Genomic DNA, 24,155 nt, shown 5'->3' on the forward strand with positions numbered 1-24,155 from the left:
TTTCATTACGCTCATGTACCACAGTTTGTTTAACAATCTCCCAATTGATAGGCATCTATTTTATTTCCAATTCTTTGCTACTACAAACACTATAGCGTGTGACTTTTGCAAGAAAATATGTAAGACTGGAGTGATCAGTGGGGAAGTTAACTAGGAGATTATAAGATCATAGACCTTAGAGTCATCTAGTCATAACTAGAGGAATTAAATGATTCCCCCCAAGGTCACACAGATAGTAAGTCACAGAGATGATCTTTGAACTCAGATCCTCTTATTCCAAATCCATCTCTCCTTCTACTGATCCATGTTGCTTTTGACGTAGTAGCTGCTATGGAGACTGTTCTTAGGACCTGGTTTTGTCACCTGAAATATTATCCCTCCAGCACTCTAGATGGGTAAAAGGGTACGGGCAGTCTAGATTGCTGGTAAGTCACTTTTGACACACCTTACCTCTAGTTACTACTACTATCTACTTGGTCAGGGTCTCTATAGGAATTCACAAAATGGGATATTTTACGCTCTATGCATGCCTATGACCAGAGGGTGATATGCAGAGAGGGCATGTAAAGATAATTAACATTGCTGACTGTCTAGCATATCAATCAATCAATAAGCATTTATTGTGTGCCAACTATGTGCCAGACACTGTGCCAACTACTGGAGATACAAAAGAGAAGTAAAAGACATTCCCTGCTTCCAAGACACTTACAATCTACTGGCCTTCTTGGCAGTGATTTATTTATCCAAGAAGCCATGTTTCTTACTCATGTGTCATGATCAGGTTTTTTGAGTTATGATTTGGACAGTTCCTTCCATCAATGGCTACTCCTGACCCTGCTGAGAACATGAAAGTCTATTACTGGGAATGTTTAGCACTGAAATTTGGTGTGATGATGGACAGAAGAGCTAAGGAGGGAAATGTCAGGATGCCCTAGTTTCTTGTATCCAGCTGTTCAAAAGGCTTGGAATGTAAACTTTCCCAGGCTTTGAAGCTGCAAATGAGCCTTGCAAAGTTCCAGGGTTATCAGGGAACTCATTGAGTTATGAGCTCAGCAGGGGCAGACAAGACCTTGACCTTCACCCTGGATTTCAAATAGCAAATTGTTGCCCAGTGTGAGGAACAAGATATAGAATATCCACTCCAAAGACTGATTTTATGTATAGAAACTACTTTCTTCCTCTAACAGAGAACATGGAAGTTAACTGTATTTTCCTTTGCACTTATAGAGGATTTCACTGGAGCTCTTAAAAACCGAACAAATGCCGGTCGTCACAATGGATTAAGCATGAGGCAACATGGACCTATGAAAGGACTGATATATCTGAGATTAGTAGACCTATGTTTAAATCTATGCTATTTATTTGCTGTGTGGCCATAGTCAAGTTATTTAACCTCTCTGGGCCTCAATTTCTTTACGTGTAAAAAATAATGGAGTTTGACTATGTGACCTAACCAGTCCCTTCCAACTTCTGTATCTATGATCTTAAAATCTGAAATGAAATGTGAATATTTTGAAGGACTTGGTTCCTTTTATCTTCTCTCTTTCCCAAACATTTCCATATACAGCACATGTCCAAGATCACTAACGGAAGCCAGAACAGAAATGAAATCAGCTTCAACAATGGACATTGTTATAAATTCTGGGCATTTATCTCTGAGGATCAGAGAGTTCCTAATAATGAAATGAAAGGTGCCAGGGACTGTTAGCAAATGACAAAGCAGCTAATTTGGTAATTTTTTTGTGAAAAACAGGCTGGGGGTAGTAGGGGGCTTGTTTAGGAAAATACTTGGCTAAGTTGGTTAATTATGGAAGTTTTAGGAAGTAGAGATTATGTTCCCATCACTCTCAGAATACAAAGGAGAGCCGGGAAGTGTCATCTGTCTGGAATAGAAAGAAAGGAAATGAATAGTTATTAAGTTCCTACTATGTTCTAGGCACTATGCTAAGCATTTTACAAATATCTCATCTAAGCATCACAACAACCCTGTTATTACCTCATTTCATGGTTGAGGAAACTGAGGCAGGGAGAAGGTAAGTGACTTGCTCAGGGGCACAAAGCTAGTAAGTGTCTGAGATTAAATTTGAACTCAGGTCTTGCTGACTTTGGGCACTGTGCTTTATCCACTGAGCCATCTATCTTGTCTTGGTACCAAGAAGAATTGTTCATTGTATGGAAGAAAGCCCATTCTTGTTATTGTTGATAATAGGTGAAGAAGTAACAATAAATATGAAACCCCTTTTTACACAGAAAAAGGCTTGAAATCATAACTTCAAATATAAATAGGACAATGAAAGAAGATTTAAAACGCCGGGATTCTCCACCTGTACATACTACCAGGAAAGTTTCTTGACAGAGTGAAACAGTGGAAAGGACACCAATACTGTTATCAGAGGACCTGGATTTGAGACCTTGCTCTGCCACTGACTGACCAAACTCTCTTGGGCAAGTTGTGTCATCTTTCTAAGCTTCAGTTTCTCTATCTGTAAAAGGAAGGAGTTAGATTAGATAGTTGTATTCATATGATTCTGTGAGGTTAAGAAGAGAAGAGGCACTACATTTTTTTTAGTCACTCAGAAGTTGCTTTGAGTGAGCAGAATGAGAGAAAATGAGTCAGGGAAGTGTTAGACAAACCATAACATCATCAAGGCTTTTGGAAGGTCTACAAAATTGGAGTTGGAAATTTTGATGATGACAGAGGCACAGAAGTACCCAGAGAGCCTAGAGACCAATAGCTATTGGCCCTTCCCCTTCTCATTCTCTGCTGGAGTTAGAGATGGAAAGGACCCTCAGGTGAGGGGCTCTTGGCAGGGCTAGCTTGAGGGTGTGCTGGCATACCTGACCAATGCTCTATGCAGGCCTAGGGGTACAAATGAGATAATATTTGTTTAAAAAAGCACTTAGCATAGCGCTTGGCACATAGGTGCTATATAAATAATCATTCCCTCCCCTTTCCCTAGAACTTGAAGAAAAGCAGTTTATGAAGTTCTCTAGAAGGGAAGAAACTGCGATTCTGACTTCTGTCAGTATAGAAACTGGGGAATTAGATGAGTTGGCTTCATCATTAAATGATACCTAGTCAATTAAATTAGTTCTGAGGTACTGGCTTGGCTGCTTTACACTTTGAGTAAGGTCATTGTAGGAACAGGAACCTTCCCTTCATCCTTCTATCTCTACTTCCAACAATCCCTTGTTAGCAGAGGTGAACAAAGGGATATTCCTGATTTGCCAGAATGGGCCACTTCTCATTTAACTAGACATTTGCTCTGGTTCCTTGCTGGGTGACACGCAGCTTGCTAAAATGATGTGGGGAAATTTCAATTGTTTTCCAATGATCAGAACAATGCTGAAGGTGTTTGGGAGCTGAAAGTCAAGGGTTTGGGGTTCCTATTAGGCTAAGCTGTGGAAATGGTTCTGTTCTTCTTTGGGGACTCTTTTTCTCCCTTAGAGGGGAGAGGAGGGGAGAGGAAGATCTTTTTCTCTCTTCACCTCAACTCCAGTGGCAATGGTGGTTTTGGATTCTCTTTAGGATTGACTCTGTGGTTGATCAAGTACATCTTAGAGCAAATAAGGGGTTCCCTAAGTTCCCAAGGCATACTCTTTCATTGTGGATGACACTGACATCTATTTACTGAACACTGGTCTTCCTTGTATGTCCCATTGATGAGCCTAGGTGATGATCAATACCTAGGACAGTGCACTGTGCCTAAGCAGGGCCTTAGCTATTATTGTTTGCTGAGTTGATTTGATACAGAATTGTAGAGTACCATCTTGTCCTAGTTATATTGTAAAATGTATAAGAAGCTTGGTCTAATGGTAGAAAAAAAGAGAGCTAACCATAAAGGACCACATGATACTTTTTCATTGGGTGGAAAAGGGGCATTTTTTGGTGGCTAGATTTCATACATGTGATAATAATCAAGGAGATCTCCTGATCTACAGGACTGGGACACTTCCTATGGAGCTGGATTTGTATTTTGGCTCTTCTCGTGGGTCATTTGCTCTGACCTGTCAACAGACTTGCATAACATAGCAACTGGGATTGGTCTCTTGGTTCCATGATGGAGAGAATTGATTACTGAGACAGGAGAAGCAACCCACCCAGTAGACTTTAAAAGAGATTGAGGAGGAAAGGGTCTTTTCTGAGTGAGTCACTCAAAACTCTGACAATTCTCCCTTGGACACTGAGGACTGGAAAGTGGGGAAGGGTATTAGAGCATGCAGTCTACTGTGAGAGCAAAGTGCATGCCCAGCTCCATGAGAAGTGCCCCAGTCCAACAGATCAGGGGAGCTCCCTGATTACTCTCATAACAGATGATTTAGAATATTTTATTGCCTCCTACTGCTCCCTACCCTATTCCGGGACAAGGAGTCTAGCCTAAAGTAGGCTAAGGGAAAGTTATAACAATAGCTAGCATTTATATAATGCTATAAGTTTGGCAAAGTGTTTTACATATGTTATGTCATTTGATCCTCAGAACAACCCTATGAGGTAGGTGCTATTATTATCCTCACTTTATAGATGAACAAACAAGGAGGCACAAGGAGGTTAAGTGACTTGCCCAAGGTCATACAGTTAGTGTCAGAGACGGAGTTCAAACTTGGATCTTCATGACTCCATGTCCAGCCCTCTATCCATTGAGCCATCTAGTTTCCTCTATATTAGAAAACACCCATTTCCAACCCCCCCTCTCTTTTCTTTCATGTATGGGATTCCAGAAAGAGTAGTCTATGGTAACCACTTTAATATTTTCTTCCCCCCTGTACTTTCCAAGACTTTGTGATCTGGCCTATGCCTGCCACTCTACTGAATCAACTACCTTCAAGGTTATCACTGATGTCCAAATCACAAAATTCTTAATTTCTTCCTTGATTTCCTGGAGGCATTTGACATACTTGACTCATAATATTCTTTCTCTCTTGGCTTCTGTGATAGTGTCATCCCATAATTCTCCAACTTCTCTGAGCCCTCCTTCTTGCTCTCCTTCACTGACTCCTCATCTTTATCTAATTTCCTTCAATGTAGGGGCTTCTCAGGGCTCTGTCTTTGTCTCTTGCCCCTTTCCATTCTACACTATTCTGAGACTTCTATACTCAATTTCTAGCCTTATGATGGCCAAGGGGATTTGTTTCACTTTGGAACCACCCCAGGACCTTTCTGAAATAGATTGGACACTCAAAGTGAGCCCATAATACAACATTGCATCCTTGGGTCCCTCTGGATCAGTCCAGAAAGGGCCCACACTCCCCAGGGTAGTAATTGCTTAAAGCAGGTCCCCTGAAACTCTAATTTTCAAAATGTGCATAAGATTCCATGTGTGACTTGGGAGTTGTAATTAGATTAATCTGTGTTGTACATAGATTTTTTCCATCTAAGGGCCAGTCTTTTTCATTTATCTGTTTACATATTATTTCCTCCAGCCCAGTAGAATGAAACGTCCTTGAAGGTAGAGACTGTTTCAGTCTTGTCTTTGTATCCTCAGTCACTAGCACAGTATTTGGAACGTTGTTGTGGGGTGGTGGGGAAAGGGGCGGGACCTATGACGTCATCTATTTAGGGAGCTCTATTTAAGGAAACTCCCTCCATTGGTGCAGATTAGCAAATACTATGGGAAGCAGCATGAGACAGTGAAAGGAGCTAGACTTTGTGTTCAGAACCCCCATACTCAAATGTTACCTCTGATGCTTACTACATGGCTTTTGGCAAGTGTGGGTCTCAGTTTCCTCACATGTAAAACTAGGGGTTGAAATAGATTGCCACGAAAGTCCATTCTTGCTTTAGATCTATGATCCTATGCAACTTTTCATTTTAAAGAGTTACCTTGAACCACTGAAAGATTAAGTAATTTTCACTGAGTCACATACCAAGGAGTGTTACAGTATGGAAATGAACCCAGATCTTCCTGAATCCTTCACAACCTGGCTCTAACCTATCTTTCCAGCATCATTGTACATTACTCCTTCTTCTGTATTTTGAGGTTCAGCCAAAGTGGACTTTTCTCTGGTCCTCAAACATCACACAATTCCCCTCTCTATGTCTTTGCACTGGCCATTCCCTTTGCTTGGAATGTACTCCTTTCTCACCTCTACCTTCTAGGTTCCTTTTCTTCCTTCAAGATGAAACTCAAGCATCACCTGGCATTTGAATGGCATAGTGGATAGAACACTAGGCAAGGAGTCAAGTAGACCTAAGTCCAAATCCGACTACAAATCTTCACTAGCTGTGTGACCCTGGGCAAGTCTCTTAATCTCTTTTTCCTTCAGTTTCCTCATCTGTAAAATGCGGATAATAATAGCCTCTAGGATTGTCATGAAGTTCAAATGAGATAATAATCTCAAAATGCCTAGCACGTAGTAAGTGCTACACAATTGTTAGGTATTATTATTATTATTATATGTTTTCTCTGATACTCTGAGCTGTTTTCACTACTTTGTATTTTTCTGAATATACGTACATATTCATTTGTTACCTACTCCTCTTACCACTTCAGCTTTGAATGTAAGCTTTTGGCCTGTAGGGGTTGTTTCATTCTTTGTACTTGTATCCCTAGGTTAGACTTTTTGTTGCTGTTTAGTTATTTCAGTTATATCCAACACTTGGTGACTCCATTTGGAGGTTTCTTGGCAAAGATACTAGATTGGTTTGCCATTTCCTTCTCCAGCTTATTTGACAGATAAAGAAACTGAAGGAAACAGGATTAAGTGACTTGCCCAGGGTCACACAGCCAGTAAGTGTCTGAGGCTAGATATGTCTTTCTGACTCCATGCCTGGAACTCTGCACTACAGCGCCACCTAGCTGCCCTGCCTGTCATGTATAAGTGCTTAATAAGTACTTGTTGATTTATTCCCAATTCTGAGGCCAGCTGTCTATCCACTAGAGTGATTACATCATGCCTCTCATTGCTTTTCTCTCAATAAGCAACAAATGCTTGTTAAATTGAATTGATTTAATGTTAGGACTCCAGATGTAACTCTACTGAACCTTGCCTCCAAATTTCTGACCCATGACAAAGGAGACAGAATCATTCCATTGCTCCTTCCAACACCCCCTACCCACCCTGCCCCAATCACTATCAGTCTAAAAGAAAAAATACCGAGGTGAGTAGTGGATAAGCCAGAGTCCACTCAGAAAGCTGTTCTTCTGTGCATTTGAATGTTGGCGTGAGAGAGGGCAGACAATGAGGAAGCTAGAAGAGATGCTATCCAACAAGTTGATTAGGTTGACTCATCTATGTGCACAGGTCATTCCCAGAGCGAATTCCCTCGATATCTCAAGAAATATTGCAAGTGAGTCATACCCATAATTCCTGCAGGGTTGACCTGGGTACCAAGAAATATGAAAGCCCTAAGGCAAGGTAGACTAGAGAGCCTTTCTGACTACAGATACTTCTTGGAGCAGGTGAAAGACCTTAAAGATGAGACGAAAAAGAATGGCTGGAATAGATGTGAGTGACTGTCAAGTCACCCCCATGGGGAGGTCATCACTCTACATTACATATCTAAGAATAGCACCAAATGGAAAGAGTTTTTCCCTTGGCCAAGGCTATTTTCTTACTGTTTCAATAAGAAATGTCTGCCAATTTCTATTATCCACTAGGACTTAAATTAATAGTGTTTATGATGGAGGAGGAGGAGAACTCTGGGACTATCAGTATCAGCCAGATAGGCCAAAGCAAGGAGCTATTCCTGAATATAAAATCTGTCATGACATAAAAGAATTTCCAATTTTGCAATATCACTTTTCTTCCAAATTTCATTTGAGAACAGGAAGCCAAATTAGAGAAATAGGTTAAAATAGGTTAGAACTGGAAGGCATCATAGGAATCATTTAGCCCAACCCCCACATTTCATATTGGTGGAAACTGTTGCCCAGAGAAGCTAAGGAACTTGCAGAAGGTCACACAGGAATTAAGTGGCAGAGCTGGAATGAGAACCAGCAGCCAGGTGGCTGAGTGGATAGAGTGCTGGGCCTGGAATCAGAAAGATCTGGGTTTAAATCTGGCCTTAAATACTTCATAGCTGTGTGACCCTGAGCAAGTCATTTACCTTTGTTTGCCTTAATCTACTGGAGAAGGAAATAGCAAACCACTCTAGTATCTTTGCCAAGAAAACCCCATAGACAATATGGTCTATGTCTCTATGGGGTCATGAGGAGTTGGACATGACTGAATAAGAATTTCTGACTCCAAATTCAGTACGCTCAGTTCAGTTTAATACAAAAATGGTTTCTATACCTTTTCATTTCATTTTTTGTTTTCCCCTCCTGGCTATGCTTCTGACTCTCCAGACTTTGACATCATGACTCAGCTGCCTTCTCATCCTGGAAATTCCCTCAATGCCTGGGCCTTCTCACTCTAGAATGATCCCTCATCATACCGGCCCCCTTCTCCTGCTGGTGAATTTCTTCCTGGGCCTCTATTTTGAAGATGGGTTTAGGTTAGCTATGCTTCATTACATGCATTCTTGGCTGTGCTGCTTTCTCTGGACTTGGCTACCATGACTCCTAACCCCCATAGATATTTTCCCCTTTCTTCACCCTCCTTGACTTTTCTCCTTTTTATGTGTTTTTTCCCACTAGAATATAAACTCCTCCAAGGCAGGGTCTGTCTTTCTTTTTTCCCCCGCTTGTATATCCCCAGCACTTAGCACAGTACTTAATAAGTGTCAACTTGTATAGACAGAAGACTAACTAGGAGTCCTGGATTAGTTGAAAGCAACATATTAACTTAAATTTACTGAGTATACTGTATTCTTCAGAAGAATTTGTTTTCAATTGTCCTTCAAGGGAGGAACAAAGACCACATTAATTGGAAGGCAAGGAAAGAGTCTTGCTTTTCCTCCTGAAACTGGGAACAAAATGAAACAAGGACAACATTGGTACAAATACCTATAGGGGAAAAATGCTTCAGAGAAAATTTTGGGAAGACGTTTTTGATATTTGTTTCAGCATTTAGAAGAATACAAAGAAAAGGAGGAGATAACAAAAAGTACTTATGCTCACAAAAGTAAATAGCCAATATTTAGGTTCTCATTAATTAATTTTTAGGCTTCAATAAAGGCGTCTGACATTTTACTAAGAGTGTAATATTTGTACAGTGCCTGTGTCTGGGGACTGTGGGGAAAAATAAAAGAATTTAACATATCATGGATATAATCACAATAGACTCCATACCTAAACTATAATAATTCTGTTTGAAGAATGAGAGAGGAAGCATCACATGGCTCAGTATCATATAAAGCATTTAATTTGGCACAAGTGTCCATGAATTCAACTCCGGAGTTTGCTACTTTCTGCCTGTGTACATTTGGATAAATCACTTGTTCTTTTTGGGCTTAGTTTCTGTATCTGTAAGATGAGAAAGTTGAAGTGGATTATCTCAGTTAATTTCTAATTCAAAATCCTAAGGTTTATTGGGGCTGTTGGGAGAACTGTGTTATTAGCCTCTTCCTTTCAATATGCTGCCTTCTCCTTGCCAATCAATGTTCAGTCCTTTGCTGGGATATAACTAGGACATGCACAGTGGGGCTTTGTCCATGACTCTTGACAACCTAAGGGAGAATACTTCTTTTTTTGTTTGTTTGTTTTTTGAGGGGGGGAAGGCAAGGCAATTGGGGTTAAGTGACTTGCCCAAGGTCACGCAGAAGGGAGCATGTTTGTTTGATAAGGGCTTAACTTTCTCTTCCTTGTTGTCAAGAGTTATGTATTTCCATGTCTCAGGGAGACCATGGCCCCATTGTTTCTTACCCCATATGCTAGCCTTACCCTTAAAAACTGCACTCTGTTTCCCAGCCCCACTCCAGGGTGCTCCTCTCCAAGGGATTTCTTGCCCACTTCAACCTCCTCTGAGGTATAGGTGACATTCTCTTTCCCAACGCAACTGTGCCCTTGTTTTGGTTGTCTTCAATGTCATCACTGCTGACCCTTCCTCCTGTACAAGCCATGGCTGGCCCCATCCTGTCCTAGGTGAAATACTTTCTAGTTATGGCTCTCCCTCTAATTCCTGGCTTTCCCTTGCTCTGTTTTCCTTCCTCAGTGCTCAGCACCCTGCTTTCTCCACAATGACAATTATTTCAAGTCATTTTGAAAATGAACTCCAGTCTTTACGTGTAAAAATATTGTTCCTAGTGCATAGTCCTGATGTGTTCCATGAGGCAGGAACTCTCAACTCTGAAATCTTCAGCACCCTCATGTCTCTACTGCAAGTGCTCAGGCCTGGGCTTAACAGGCAAAGACAAACTCACCTCAGGGGCAAGAGGTTAAATAGCTTAATGATCAGCATCTGAGCAACAAAATGAGACTCCGATGGGGCAGCCAAGCAAAATAAAGGCTAATAGAATAGCTAGTCCTGGGAAAAGAAACACACAATGAGAGCAGGGACTGTTTCATTTCTGTCTTTGTACCTCAAGTGCCTGGCATAACTGCTTGCTGATTGATAGAACAGAGGCTTGGGATTATGTTACGCTCCTGGAGGGAAGAATGTAGCTAGACTCAAAGGACCTGAGTTTAAATCTCACCACCAACACTAAATACCTTGGTAAGACCTCACTTTCCTCAACTGTAAAATGTGGAAGTTGGATGGCAGATGACGTCCTTTCCAATTCTGGATCTATGATCCTGTGAATTTTTTGTGGTTTAGGACATTGGAAATTTGGTAATAATTTGAATAATGAACCAGACCCTTAGAGTTGAGAGTGGTAGGTACAAAGGTGGGTAGAGATCAGCAACATCCTTCACAATCTCCCTAAAAGGGGAGGTGATTCCTAAGATAAACAGTTACTTAGAACTGTTGAATTTGATAACTAGAAAGTACCTTTACAGGTCACCTAAGTTAGAGGTGTAAAACACGTAGTTCGTATGTATGTAGCTGGCTAAATGGTATAGGCAATCTGCCTGAGTGCAGTCTGAGCTAGACTGGAATGTGACTGGGAAGTAGTTAACAGAAATAAAAATTCAATAAAGCATAGATAACATTATGTTTTAAAGCTAAGTCAGGATGCATCCAACAGGGATCCTTACGTATGAATCAGCGGTCCCCATTTCTACTTGAGTTTGATTGGCATCACTCATGTAGGGAAATGGACACTGAGGGTCTAAAAGTGATGACTAAATTTGCCCAGCTAGAACTTGAAGCCAGGTTACCTGACTTATGATCCAGTGTTCATTTTAAAGAAAATATGTCTCCCATTGCCTCTGAGGTCAATGGCATTAGAATGCTCTTCCTCTTCTTCACACCACTCTTTACATGCACAAGTGCCCATAAACGCATACTCTAAAGGATCTGCAATCTCAGGAACTTAGGTATTTCCTTCAGAGAAGCAGGTCATAGCCCAGCCTGTGGGACTCCTGAATTTACCTGTGGATGACTCTTGCCGTGTGACCAGGCTATTTTCTGTTTTAATTGTATGAACACACACACATACACACACACACACATATACACAATATATATATACATATATATATAGTTACTATATATATATATATATGTATATATATACACATTGGACAAGTTTTAAAGGTTCTCCATCCAAATGCGTGTTGAAATCTGGGCAATAGACAATCTTTATCCATTTGGTTTTTCCAGTGCAGATAAACGAGACACATTCCTCTGAGTGGTGATAGATCTCTTTTAGGATTCATTAGCTCAACTGGCTATAGGGTAGGGAATATAAAAAAGAATAATGTGACATAAGAGTGGAAAGGTAATTTAAGGTTAGGTTGTGGAGATCTTTAAATACCAAACTAAGGAGGTTGGACTTAATACCATAGGTGAAAGGGAACAATTAAAAGTTTTTGAGATAAGGAGCGATTCTATTGGAACTGTGCAAAATGAATGATTAATGTGACATCTGTATGATGGATTCGAGGAAAGAGAAACTGGAAGCAGGAATACCTCCAATCTCCAGTTATCAGACTACAGCAAGAGATAATGAAGGACTTGACTAGAGTGGTTGCAGTGGGAATGGAAAGAAGGGGGCTATTTCAAGGTATATTGTGGAGGCAGAAGGCAGAATTGACAGGAGTTGGTGAAGAATTATAGAGAGGGAGGAGTGGAAGATGACTGAGGTTCCTGGCTTTGATAACTGGGTTAACAGAAATGGGGAAGTCAGGAGGAGAAATGGGTTTTGTGTAGAAGGTGATGAGTTTAAATTTGGACACAGCAGGTTATGTCGGGTAATCAAGAGTCTTGCTTCCTGTTTTCTGAAGGACAGAGCTGGAGTTGGCCAAATGATAACCAACCTACAATGTGACTGATACCATGATGTGGGTGCCAAGAATAGAACAAATTGATTGACAGTGCCAAAGAACAGCTAGGAAGAAAAACTGTCATTTAGATATGAAGCATCTGATTATGACTTAAGGGAAAACTCCTTAATGGTTTTTTTATACTGTGAGAGTACAGTGGAGTCACATCTTATGTGGGGGTTAGATTCTAAAGTCAGTGGTGAGGTGAAAATCATTTCATAGTCAAAATTACCCTTGCAAATCCCTTAAATTGCTCATAAAGTATAGTATAGTTATCTTCAAACCGTTGTAGCTGGAAAGGTGTTTTAAAAGAAATGTGTCTGTATCAAACAGCAGATGGATCTGTTGAAATAGTTGCTATGGACACAATTAAATGTAAATTTTATTTTTCCCAACACCCAGCTCAGCTATTGATTGGGGGAGTAGGGCCTAGGACCTAAAAAACCCTAAAACACAAAAGCTTAGCTGTCAGGAAAACTGGTGATTGGGAAAAAATATACTCTTGAAAGGGTTTCACAAATAGATGCAATTATTAGAGGGTGATTACATCAGTACTAACTTGTTCGTCCTGCTTAAGTCAAAGAGAACATAGCAGGAGCCTTCTAGCTGACCAAAAATGCCAGGATCACTAACTAAGGCTGTCTCTCCCATCACCTCTACCAGTCTAAGGAGGATGAATGGACCATTGGTGAGTCCAATGAGAGGAAATTCTACATACTTTATTCATATTCAGCCTGGGTGAGGTGCTTATGTTATATGAGGTTCACATGGAATCTAAGGCTAATTGAGGGAACAGCAGATTGAAATTTCTGATCTCAAATTTATACTGGGGCGTACACTCGCTGTATGGGATAGTGGGTAGAATTCCCAGCATTATTTAAATAGTTATTTTTTTCTTTCTTTGAGGAAGTTAAAAGTATGTCTTATGCAACTACATGATATCCGACTTTCTCAAGTGTTGGTTCCTTTGAGGCCACATCATAGGGCCCCATCAAAAAGAGACTAAGAACCATAACTTTTCCTTTGCCCATAGATTTTCTCTGTAGGGACTTAACTTCACAAACTTTTGTCAGACTTCTCTTCGATTTTGTTCCCTGGGTTCTTCGTTATGATTTTCCTCATGTCTTTGTACATGGGAGCTTTTCATCCCAGGAATGGAGGAACATTCCAGTGGCATCCAGAGTACAGCAAATCCCTAGATCACTTAAAGCTTAAGTGCCACTCTTACATGAGGCTTTTCTGATCTCCATCCCCAAGTTGTTAATATTCTTCCCCTGAAATTACTTTGGATTTATCTATGAATGTATTGCTAGGCGCAACACCTAGCATGTAGTAGGCTATTAAGATATACAAATGCTGAATTGACTGAATTCCTTAGTCTTGTTTGACTTGGTCTAATTCTCTTGATATCCCACTCTGATCAATGGGCTCCGAACTTGGTTTCTTCTTCTATTATCTCTCTTAGATTTTATGTATCCAGTTTTCCTGATTACTCTGTTTTATTTCCTCAGAAGGACCAAGATTGCTGGAGGAACCCTAGCAAAGTCCTAACTTTGACCTTGGCTGTTGGCTATTAAACAGTCACCTCCCCCCCATTGGTATTGTTCCAGTACCTTGTGTTTTGAAATGAATATAGAGCATAAGAACAATTTCACCAAAAAAGTTTGCCTCTAAAGAAGGACAAAGAATATAGAATGAGAGAGACTGATAAATCTTGGTAAGCTGAAAAGAATAAAAAATGAATCCTTTTTTCCATTGAAAGAATCTTAGAGAATTAAAGGCTCACAAGTATTGAAAGCTATAACTTACAGAGCAAGGTTATTCGTTTTAGGATGCTGGTTTCTGGAGGGAACCTCCCATCCTGCCTAGGCATGGCTGGTGATCACTGAGCAAAACACGCTAGTGCCTGTGACTAAGATAATTTATATTATAATCTTGAAAACGAAGTTACACTCCACAGATTCATGACTTTAATCACATTGCCAACACTGAATAAGGCAGTTAGATAAAGTGTTTGCACATGTATTAAGCATACAGGTCAGCTGCTGGTATGTGCCACATAGTACAAAAGACAGTAGCATTCTCTGGGAGCAAAGGGAGAGACTTGAGATTATCTGTTTGAAGGGAAGCTGTGATTAATCAAAACTCACCCATGCAGTTTTCTGAAAATGGTTTTGATAGGCCTGTAATTCCTTTAACAAAAGATAAAGTGGTAGCATAAAAGATAATGTGATGCGGAGTGGTTAAAGCAAAGTAATGCATGTATAAGAAAGAGAACATTATATCATATTATTATAGAAGTAAATGTTCAACCACTGTGCCAAAAATAATTAGGAGATAAATTGCCAAATGGGGGCCAGGTGGGGAGGGGGAGTCACATCATTCTCTTCAGTAATGAAATGCAAATAATTGGACTCCAGTGGGCTTATGAACTGTCTGAACAGTTTGCTTACCTGTAACTATTAGTTTTGGTAAAGAACAGTGAAAACTTGAATGAGTGTAAGTAATTATCCTTCCTTCTTGCCCAGCTAAGATTAGCTCATCCTGTCAAGCAAGATGGACTCAACTGAGTCTTTCTATGGGAACTTTTCCTAAAGAAGTAGATAGGAAAATTGGACTTTTGTTGCTTATTTGTAGTTACAGGGATTGGATTTGCTGTACTCTGGATGCCACTGTTTAAATTTTAGGGCTTTTATTACCCAAAAGATTAAGTGCAGCTTTGTTACCTGGGACAATGCCATGAACCTATATAGTGCCTCAAGTTTGAAGCCGGAACCAGGGAGAAGTTGGTAGGCAAATTTTAATGAATTGGCATCCTACATCAACTTAAGATCATTAATAAGAGCTAAGAGGACTCGGGAGTCAGGGTGCGATAAGGTCACATATTGGTTCCAGGACTCTCCTTTCTTTTTCATCTAGAGGTTCTGGGTCATTATGCTGGTTAGTGGTGCTATATAGTAAGATTGTCTGTTTGTAGGCCCTGCTATGTAAGGTGCTTGAAGAGAGGACTATCTAGTTTTTCCTTTCTGTATTCCCAGCACCTAGCATAGTCAGTGCCTTATTCATAGTAGGTCCTTAAAAACATCTGTTGAATTGAAATGACATTTTATGGACTGTGTTGCTTAAGGCATGGGGCAGATTGGCAAACATAATGCTGTTTTTCTATAAATATCAATGCAATATCTAAACGTGCCGTATTGTACTACAATGAGAGTCAGGAAGCCATAGTGGTTAGAAAGATAGCTTCTGACTCAGGATGACCTGAGTTCAAGTTCTGCCTTTGACACATATTGTATGACCCTGGGCAAGTCACAATCTCAATGTGAGAGTCAACTGATAAGTCATAGAACAGTTACAGATTTGCCTCCTAGAGAGAGCGTCCTCAGTGGGAGATTCCTCGGCTAACGGAATCCCAGATCTAGACAAAACAAACAAATAGACAATTGATCATCAGAACATTATAATATTACCAGAACTGAGCTAGCGTTTGGGCTCTAGACTGACAAACTCTACTCTGCTCCTTTCATGATACAATCTAGGTCCATTATCACCTCTCATCTGTACCACTGCAATACTCTTCTACTCCTAACTAGTTTCTGTGCCTTCATTATCTCTTCTTTCCAATCCATCCTCCATGTATCTGTCAAAATACTCTGCTTAATGTGTAGTTCTCAATTTGTCACACCCTAGATGAAAACCTTCCAGTGGCTCCCTATTGCATTTAACATAAAATGCACTTTTCCTTTGGGTCTATGTTTTCTTTCACAACATGACTAATATGATAATATGTTTTGCATGATTAAACATGTATAACCTATATCAAATTGCTTATTGTCACAAGGAGGGGGGAGGGAGGGAGAGAGAGAGATAAAGTTTGGAACTCAAAACTATTTAAAAGTGAGTGTTAAAAATCATCTTTACATGATCTGGGGAAAAATTAAAAATGAAATATTATTTTTTTTTGTTTTTGGCAGGGCAATTGAGGTTAAGTGACTTGCCCAAGGTCACACAGCTAGTACGTGTCAAGTGTCTGAGGCCACATTTGAACTCAGGTCCTCCTGACTCCAGAGCTGGTGCTGTACTCACTGTGCCACCTAGCTGCCCCTGAAATATTATTTAAACTGAAAAAAGATAAAATATGTTATCTGTAGCCTAGTGTTTATAGCCTTGCACAATCGGACTATAATCTACCCTTTCGTATGGGTGTACTGGAGCAAGCTTAAACCTGCAAGCCAATTGTTAAATTTTAAGATTTACACTTAGAAATTGGCAAATGCTCAAAATCAGGCCTTAAGTTATTATTTTGTTGATTGTCTAGACTTAAGAAAGGGATGGAGAAAATGTTAATGGTGCAGAGCATCATGTGTCCATCCCCCCAACTCTGAGATTCAGTTATTAAACATTTACCAGCACATGATCCCAGCAGCATTTCTTTCACATTGCTACCCTTCATTCTCTATGTTCCTCTCAAGCTTTATTTTTTCCTCATCTCATCCTGCCTCTTTGCATTTACTTTCTTCAAGAGCTCTTCTTTGAACTGCCCTTCTGAGATTATTCTCCAACTTTTGGGAGAATAATGATGATGTGTAAAGGAAGTGACTTGGAAAGACTGTGAAGCATGTGTAGGCATTCCATAAGTGATTTACCCAGGCTAATGACATGGTGAATGGGAGGGTTTTGGTTGACTGTGGAGACATTTGAAGCCCTCTGTCTGAATCAATCTCTCTTTTGACCCTAATGGCACAAGATCTTTACTTTATATTATTCTTATTTGTTATTTATTTGTGCACAATATATCCCTTAGTAGACTATAAGCTCCTGGAGAATTTGCACTGTTGGTTTACATTTTAAAAAATTTTTTTACTCCAGGGCTAGCATAGTGCCTTGTACATAGGGACAGACGAGAGACATTGGGACTGGACTTGTGATTTCATTGATGCAGGGAACTGCTAGCTGAGGACACTCCCTCTACTGATGCAAGTCATCTCCTTCTTGGACATTTATAGTCTTAGAGAGTGAGTGGCCTAGAGCACTGAGAAGTTAAGCAGTTTGTTTTGGGTCAGTATGTGTGAGAAGTGGGACATGAGCTCAAATTTTCCTGCCTTTGATGCTAACTCTCTGTCTACTAGCTAGCTTGTCTCTCACAATTAGTACTTGATACCATTCTGTCTTATACATAATGGGTCCTTAATAAATGTTCAATTGAATTGAATTAGGGTTCTTTCTGTTGGCAAAAAAGATAGCCAGGGTGTTTTAAAGGAAGGTTTAGTGTCACGCAAAAAAGGAAAGAAACTAAACATCGTTAAGATCCCTCCCCCTAGATCAGAGGTCCTTAAACATTTGGTTTGTGTGTCATGGACCCATTTGGCAGTGTAGTGAAGTCTATGACCCTCTTCTCAAAATAATGGGATTAAATGCATCAAATAAAATATGTAGTATTACAAAGGAAGCCAATAAAGAAATATTTTTCGCCATCCAAATTGACAGACTCTCTGAAATCTAAGGGGTGCATGGACCTCAGATTAAGAAATCCCATTATAGGTAGATATATTGGTCACAGTCTCTCAGGCTTTAAAGGGTGAATTTGTTCCATTTTTAGAAAAATAAATTTTATTGATGCCTTTTCTTTTATGTCACAAACATTTCTGGATAACTTGCCTCTCCTTGGAGAATTGCATTCTCCTTTGAAAACAACAAAAACCCTGATATATTGAACAGTTCTGACAATATTCTGCCTTATAGCCTACCAACATTCTGTTCTCTGCTACATGACATTCTGTTGAGTGGAGAAAAATATATTTCATTATTTTTTCCCTGGAACTAATATTGGTTATTTTGCTCACTTAGTTTGTTTTCATTTTAGTTGTTTTTTCATCTGTATTATTATAGTCATTGTGTACACTATTCTTTTGGTTCTTCTCATTTTCCTCCTCATCAGTCCATATATATCTTCCCATTTTCTTTGAATTCCTCATAGTCATCATTTCTCATTTCACAATAATATTCCATGATATTCATACAACATACATACACACGTGTATATTTCATTTTTATACCTATATGTCTCTATCTATCCATCCGTCCATCTATCTATCCATCCATCTATCTATCTATCTATCTATCTATCTATCTATCTATCTATCTATCTATCTATCCATCCATCCATCCATCCATCCATCTATCTATCTATCTATCTATCTATCTATCTATCTATCTATCTATCTATCTTAGTTTGTCTAACTGTTTCCAAGTTGATGAACACCCACTTTCAAGTTCTTTGCTGCCATAAAAAAGTATTGGTATAAATATTTTGGTGTATATGACCCAGTTTATTTTATCATTGACTTCTTTGGATTGTATCCCTGGGTACAAGATCGCTGGGTCAAAAGGCAGGAACAATTTAGTTACTTTTTTTGAATGCCATGTTGTGACATTGGGCAAGTATTTTTACTTCTCTAGACCTCAGTTCCTTCATCTGCAAAATGAAGGGGTTGGACTTTATGACCTCTAAGTTCCCTTCCAGTTCAAAATCTATGATCCCAAGGTAACTAACTCAGTATCAGTTGTTAACTTGTGACATTGTCAAGAATTAGCTGAGTAGGCAGGTTCCTGATGTGCCAGTGAATAATAGCTCACATAAAAATAACTCACATTCAACTGTCACTTTAAAGTTTGCTCTCCTCACACCAACTTGGGGAGGGAGGGATGCACTGTATGTATTATTGTCACCATTGTTTATAGATGAGGACCCAAGTTACTTACCCAAGGTCACATAAGGAGTGAGGGTCAGACCTGAGAGTCAAACTCAAGTCTCTTCTGTCTCCAAGTGGAGTTTTCTTGTCTTTTGCCTCTTCAAACCGTTGAGGGTGTAATGAAGAAATATATCTTTAGACCAGGGTTCTTAGCCATTTTTGTCATGGATCCCTTTCGTTGTCTGGTGAGGCCTATGGATCCCTTATCAGAATAGTACTTTTACATTCATAATTGCATAGTATAATGGAGAAAAGCAATTAATTTGAGATTTGGTATCAAAATATAAAAAAAACCTCCAAGTTCATGGATTGATTTATCTGGTTAATCTTATTAATTAACTAATAATTAATTAATCTAGTTATCTTATTACTTAATGATAATAGCTAGCATTTATGTAGTGCTGTAAGGTTTGCAAAGCACTTTATGCTCACAATAGCCCTGTAAGGTATGTGTTATTATAATCCCATTTTACAGATGAGAAAATTGAAGCAGACAGATGTTAAATGATATGCCCAGGGTCATACAGTTAGGAAATGTCTGAGCCTGGATTTGAGCTCAGGTTTTACTGATTACAAATCCAGCGCTCTTTCCAGCGTGCTATCCAGCGTACCATTAGCTGCCCTAATGTTTGTACATAATTGTTTGAATTTTGTCTCCCATGTTAAATTGTAGAAGTAGGGACTGTTTTTGTTTTTCCTTTCTATCTCCTGTGCTTAGCACACAGTTTGTTGTTGTTGTTCAGTTGTTTCAGTCATGTCCATCTCTTTGTGGCCCCTTTTAGGAATTTTTTGGCAAAGATACTGGAGTGGTTTGCCGTTTCCTTGTCCAGCTCATTCGATAGATGAGGAAACTGAGGCAAACAGGGTTAAGTGACTTGCCCAGGGTCACACAGCTAGTAAGTGTCTGAGGATGAATTTGAACTCAGGTCTTCCTGATTCCAGGTCAGGCCCTCTATCCAGTGCTGTCCCTTCCATATAGTAGTACTTAATAAACCCGTGTTGACCTACTGACCTCAGGTTAAGAACTCCTTCTTCAGACAAACAATTTTTTCAGAGTTAAGACCTGATCTGCCATGCTTCGAGAGTGCCAGGGATGAAGCGTGCCACCCACCTGATGGAGAGGTGGTGGATTCAAGATACAGAATGAGGAGATAAATTTTTGGACATGACCAATGTAGGAACTTGTTTGGATTGACTCTCTACATTTGTACCAATGGTGTTATTTTTCTTTGATTTCAGTTGGAGCAGGAGTGAGGCAAGAAAGTGGAGGGAGGAACAGGGTTCCCAGAAGGAAAAGAAAATTGGCATAAATAGGGCCATTGAAACATATTTTTGAATTTCTATAAAGAACACAGAAGGAAGACGGGGAAGTTATCACAAACAAACAAGATAGCTTTGAAAATAACATGTTAAATTTATTATATGCTTAAAAAACATGTTGTACATAATAGAGATTTACAGTTTCATATGCAATCCTTTCTGCTTTATTGTGTATTTGGATCTGCTCATTTTTTGAGAATGTTTGTTAATTTAAAAATTTTTTTAGAGGAAAAAACAACAGTTCATATGAAAATGTCTTCTTGCATGACTGCACATGTATAATCTATATCAAATTGCTTGCCTTCTCAAGGGGGGGAAGGGAGGAAGAAAGGAAACGAATATGGAACAAAAAAAAGGAAATCTTAAGAAATTTTGTTTACATGTAATTGAGAACAAAATAAAATAAAAATTAAATGTAAAAAGAAACCCAAACCAACCCCAAACATATCTTTAGGTTCAAACCACTCTGCTTACTCACCCCAGACAAACCACAATTAACAAAAATAAGGCAGCTTCATGTTATAACAATACATCAGTTCTCTGTCAGTCATTCCTCTTCGTTTGCAGTTGTTGGCTGTTAGCATTTCCCTTTAAAGGTCAGTTTTTTTTTTCCTGGCAGCATCCGCATGGGGCTATTTGCCTCCCCACGTAGGGCTCGCAGCTTCAGTGGGTAGCCCCATCAGATGAACTCCATTGGGGAATCACAAGCCTGCACAGCCTCTCCTATTCCCAGGGGTTTTTTTTTTATGTTTCTTAGTAAATCTTGGAGAGGCCTCACCTCATGGAAGTGGGAAGGAAACTGCGTTTCAATTCCTGTAACTGGGAATTAATGATCCTGACTGAAGGAACTTGTGAAAATGAAGCATTAACAACATTGCAGATGGAGGATCCGCTGGCGCAGTGATAATTGGCAACATGGCACCCAGCACCAGAGGGGCAGGAAATCCCATTTACAAACCATAGCCATCAATGGTTGCACTGGAAAATGATGTTCTGGTTCTTGACAATGACCAATTTTCCAGGTGAAGGAGGGGTCAGCCTAGTTAGAAGGTAGTTGCAAGAAGATCTACTGGATGAATCACATAAGAATAATTAAAAACTCAAGCATAGGGTCATGGCATTTAGACCTGAAAGGGACTTTAGAGATCAAAGGATCTCAGAACCATCGATTCTAATGCCTTCATTTTATAGATGAGGAAACTGAGTCTCAGGGCAGCTAAATGACTCACCCAAGGTGACACAGATTATGAGTCAGAGGTAGGCCTTAAATGTATGTCCCCTAATTCTTGAGCCAGGGCCCATTCACTGTTGTCGTTTAGTTGTTTTCAACCATGTCCAACTCTTCATGACACCATTTGGGATTTTCTTCACAAAGATACTAAAGTGGTTTGCCGTTTCCTTTTCTAGCTCGTCTCCAGCTCATTTGAGGCAAATAGGATTAAGTGACTGGCCCAGGGTCACACAGCTAGTACATGTCTGAAGCTAGACTTGAACTCAGGAAGACTTCAGGCTCAAGACTCTATTCATTGCACCAAACCTAGCTGCCCCATTCACTGGGTCAAACTCTTTCCCTTTTATTATCCAACACCCACATTTTACAGATTGTTCAGAGTAGCGGAGTGACATCTCTAAGGACAGTGAAGTCATAAATAGAAGAGCTGGAGATAAGTTCTGTGACTCCAAATCCGATTATCTTTCCACTGTACCACACTGTATCTCTTGGTTGAAGTTATGATGAAAGTAATACATCTGTAGTAATAGGACCAGAGTTTAAATCTTACCTCATCTATTTTTTCTGTATGACCTTGGGCATTCACTCTTTTCTTCTCTCTCTGAACCTCAGTCTCTGCATTCATAAAATGTAAGTTGAATTTGATGGCCTCTGTGGTTCCTTCTGGCTTTACATCTTACACATGACAAGTCTGTATCATTTTGGTTTCATGTTGAAGACACATGGCAACTACTGAGTAAATGCTTTCTGCTGATCGATTGGTTGATCATATTCATTATGTAATCACAGACCAGAAAGATTGTTTCAGGTAGATATAAGAACAAGAATGCAGCAAACTTAAAAATGGTTCTCGGATGAAAGCACTGAACCTGTGTAGTTGTGTTCTGTATAAAAAACCCTTATGGAAGATTCACCACCATCCAGATTGTATGCAGAGGGATTTTTCTTTTCAGTGGTAGAATGGCATAAAGGAAAGGCTTTTCACAGAGCAGCTTGGGTTTGAATCTCAGCTCTGTCACTTACTCCTGATGTGACCTTGGGCAAATTGCTTAACCTCTCTGTGTCTCATTTTCCTCCTCTATAAAATGAAGGGGTTAAACTAGATGGCCTCTGACAAGCTGTAAATCCAGCTCTAAATCTTTGATGCTATAATTGACAAGTTGATTCTCAGGACTCTCTCCCAGGATCTTTCCTCTTACACTTCCCAGACCCGAGAGCTTTGAGTTCTTAATAAATTTAAGTACTTAACAAATGCTTATTGAATTTTCTTAGTATAAGGTATTTTTTACATTAAGAAAATAGTTAAAGCTTTTTGTAAAGTATCCAAGTACTAAGAATCACTTGTTGCCCCGAGGACATCAGAGCTACCAGCAACAGATCCATTTTCACATTAAGGCTCCTGCTCTTCCAATGTTGCTACAGTGAACAAGGTGGTAGGACCATTCTTAGCACAGGCACATGAGAATTTTTGGCTCATCCTATGTACAAAATGTTCTCCTTTCAAAAGGGATTAGGGCAGTTGCTCAGAGAGGCCATTTGCCCATTTTTACTCTTTAAAAGGAGGTTCTCCAATCAGACTTTGCCTCAACTTCATTTGCCTCCACTAGGTACAAGATTTTCCTACTTTTGGCTTCCAAAATTAGGTATCAGTTTCAGAGTATCATAAATTTAGAGCTAGATGGTGTCTTCCAGGTCGGCTAGTCCAACCTCTTGATTTTACAGATGAAGAAACAGAGGCCCAAAGAGGTTAAGTGACTTGCTCAGGGTTATAAAACTAGTAAATGTCTGAGGAGGGATGCAAATTTAAGTTTTCCTGCCTCCAAATTCATCACTCTATCCACAAGGCCAACCTTTTGTGGTAAGTCTTAAAAATCACCTAATTTTTTTGTTGGTGATTTTTCCTTTTCCATATCACTATCACTTATCAGTGTATCCTCCCTACCTCATAGAAGCCTTCTTCAGAACAAAGTATAGCTAAGCAAAAAACCCTAACACATCAGTCCTCTATGACAATACATGTGCCTGTAATTCACTGTTTGTCTGTCAAGAGGGTGGAGGTGCACTTCAAGTCTTCTAAAAATCACGCTTATTTACTGCATTGATCCAGCCTCTAACCTTGCCACATACGTTACCTTGGGTAAATTATTTAACCTCTGTCAGCCTCATTTCCCACATCTATAAAATGAGGAGGTTAGACTGGATGATCTGTAAAGTCCACCCTTCTCCAGGATCCATTCCAGATTCTGTCTCTCCAGCGCCTCAGGAACCTCACAGGAATTCACACATTGGAAGTATGGTCCATCCTTTCAGCCTCCACCTCTGATTGGATGGTTCCTCTTCGATCCACATTTAAAGAGGGTGCATGTCTCTTTTCCAGTTTGTACTCTATACTTCCTGAACCATTCCTCCCACCCAGTGCCTTCATCTCCCTCCTCCCATTTTCAGTTTCCTTTATGTGTGGTTCCTACCCCTACCCCCATTAGGATATAAGCTCCTTGATAGTAGGAAGTATATTTCTTTCTAACTATATTTGTACTCCTAGAACTTAACACAGTGCCTGGCAAAGATTTAAATATTTAATAAATGTTTATTGACTTTTTTTTA

This window comes from Trichosurus vulpecula, chromosome 7, assembly GCF_011100635.1.
Source record: "Trichosurus vulpecula isolate mTriVul1 chromosome 7, mTriVul1.pri, whole genome shotgun sequence".
NCBI classification, from domain to species: domain Eukaryota; kingdom Metazoa; phylum Chordata; class Mammalia; order Diprotodontia; family Phalangeridae; genus Trichosurus; species Trichosurus vulpecula.